The following is a 2,770-nucleotide window of genomic DNA, read 5'->3' on the forward strand; positions in this document are numbered from 1 at the left end:
CTAGGGGCGGGGCCAAGCAGGCCCGCGAAACTAACGGGACTGATCCAATTCTCTCGGCGGGGGAGATCTAGAACAACCCAATGTAAAGCATATGACAGATGTCAAATAAAACAATAAACTTGAAAAATAAACAAAATTTCTCCCTTCCTCCCTTTCTTTTCCTCCTTCTTCTTTATTATTTTTTTTTTCTTCTGTTAGAGCTAGCAAGTTGATCTACTTTTGTTTGAAAGACATGCTAAACAGATCAGCATCTTGGGCACAAACTGAATAATGTAATAGAGTAACTTTGTCCTCCGATAACTTGGATCGGTTTGCGTGAACTAGACAAGTCACAGAACTTTTGACAGTGTTTCCTTGTTGCAACATCTCCTGTGCAAGGTGATATCTAAAGTCACTTTCAGTTTGAAATCTATAAATCCACTCGCTTACAGATACAATGTTCTGTTTGTTGTTTCTTTCCAACACTGAAAAAAAGTACAAATGCTTCGTGACAGAGTCAGCTCACAGTTCAGACTGAAAATGCCCCAGGAAAGCACGGCACTACAGAGTGTTCTTCCAGAACATTCTCACTCATTAAAAGTCTGCTCAGAAGAGGAAAACAAGAGTCCTCTTAACATTTCCCCCACAAAAGCACTGCATGGAGGTTCCTTCCCTGAATATATGAGCCTTGGCCAGCGGTCACCTCCGGGACAGCTTTTGCAAGGAAGGGCCAGTGGGTCAGCACGGGTCAACTTGAGGACTGAAGACAGGGCCCATTCCCCCAGGAATCTCAAGGGACCGTTGTCAGCCGGTGCTGGCGTGGATTTGTGGAGTGACAGTGGCAGTCACAGTTGTAAATGTCCTGCTACTTCCCTTTGCTAAAGTTAAAAAAACATAATAATAACAAGCTTAGGGGGGCTAAGATTAATTGAGTAGCTTAACCTAGACTTCCCGGGTGGCCACAATGACATTCCAGGAACACTTGAGTTTGAGTTGGATGGCAGTGCAATAAAGTAGTGGCAAAACTCCTATCAGCCCTTGAAGCATTGCCTCTGTGATGAAACCAAGTAGCCAGAATCCCAGGATTTTGTGGGCATGTCACGGAAATGGATGCCGGGCTTCTGAACACGCCGCCTCTTGGGAGCGGTGTCCTCCGTCAGCCTCAGTTCCAGAAGGGAAGTCATCAGCAAGCATGTCCCCGTTGGCCACAGCTACCACAGCAACGGCCACTTTAGTTTTCCAGTAGGAGACCCACGCCACGCACCAGAGCAGCTCCCTGACGGACACCCTGGGGAGACAGCTGTGGTGGAAATCAATGATTTAACTGCCTTGTCACTTCTCAACGATTCAATGTGTTCCAGACCTTGAAGGAAGCCCTTTAGCAAATATGTAACTACTGAGAATTCTTCACAGTTAGGAAAGGGAAAAGAAGCTCACTTTCTCTTAGTTTTTATTTATTTCATTTATTATTTATTTTTTTAGCCTGCTACAGCACACTGAAAGCTGTGGGTGAAGTGAATTAGCTAGAACAAAGCACCTAAAGATTGAGCGTTTGGGGTTCAGCTGGGAGCTACTCTATTACCTCTGGCTCTCTCTGAGCAAAATGCCTCTGGCAACACACTGAGTGCAGTAGCTGGAGGAATAAATTAAATAATGGGCTTAATATCACCGCTGAGAGTGGAGGAAATTGCTCTTTTGTGGGATCCATTAGCTCAACTGAGAATATTAGTACAGGACTCTGGGCCTAATGACTGGACTGTAAGGAATAAGGTAGCATCAGTTCTAATGTCTTATTTTGCACCTAAATGACTCTGGGAAACAGATAAAGAATACAAGAGAAGAAAGAGAAAAACAAGGACAGAGGAGAGAGCTTGGTGAGTCAGGAGAAATACATTCAAGGAAAAGGGCCAGAGGACAATCAGGAAAGGCCTGGTGTGTCCCGCCAGCTCTGTGCAGAAAGGTGATGCTGGTAGAGGCAGCAGGGGAAAGATGGCTGAGCAGAGGAAGAACAGGGCCTGGGACCGGCTTCTGCCCCGCTGGCACTGGTACCCGGTGGGAGGGGGCAGGGCGTGGGAGGAGGGCATCAGAGCAGAGAGACAGACAGAGAGGATTCCAGAAAGAGGAAGAGGGGTTGCTAACGGCATCTCCCCTTCGTGTCCAGGACTAATTGCAGACTCCTGTTGTCTGTCTGCCTGTCCCTCCACCTGGCAACTCAAAGTTTCTAAATCTGGGGGTTAGTTTTAACAGCGTGTGGTGTTGCACATCACAGAAGTCTAAGGAATTTAACAAGGGAGTGGGGTGGAATTGGGTGGCAGTGCACCTGTTTGAGCACACGTGTCACGGCACAAGGATCTGGGTTCGAGGCCCTGCTCCCCATCTGCAGAAGGAAAGCTTCATGAGTGGTGAAGCAGGACCGCAGGCCCCTACCTAACTGCCTACCTATCTACCCATCTATCTCCCCCTTCCCTCTCAATTTCTCTTTGATTCTACTAAATACATAAATAAAAAATTGTTTTTTTCAAAAAGGAATGTAACAGGCTTCTTGAATGGAGACTATCTTAAGTCTTTTGGAGAGCAGACCTATTTCTTATCCAGTATTGCTGAAATCAAGCAATTACTTGGATCCGTGTAAAGTAGACCATGGGAGTGGAACAAAGCGAAGACTATTTTATGAGTATACTACTAGGGGCCAGGTGGTGGCGCACTTGGTTGAGCGCACATGTCACAGAGCGTGAGGACCGGAGTTCCAGCCCCCGGTCCCCACCTGCAGGGGGAAAGCTTCATGAGCGGT

This window comes from Erinaceus europaeus, chromosome 5 (assembly GCF_950295315.1).
Source record: "Erinaceus europaeus chromosome 5, mEriEur2.1, whole genome shotgun sequence".
NCBI classification, from domain to species: domain Eukaryota; kingdom Metazoa; phylum Chordata; class Mammalia; order Eulipotyphla; family Erinaceidae; genus Erinaceus; species Erinaceus europaeus.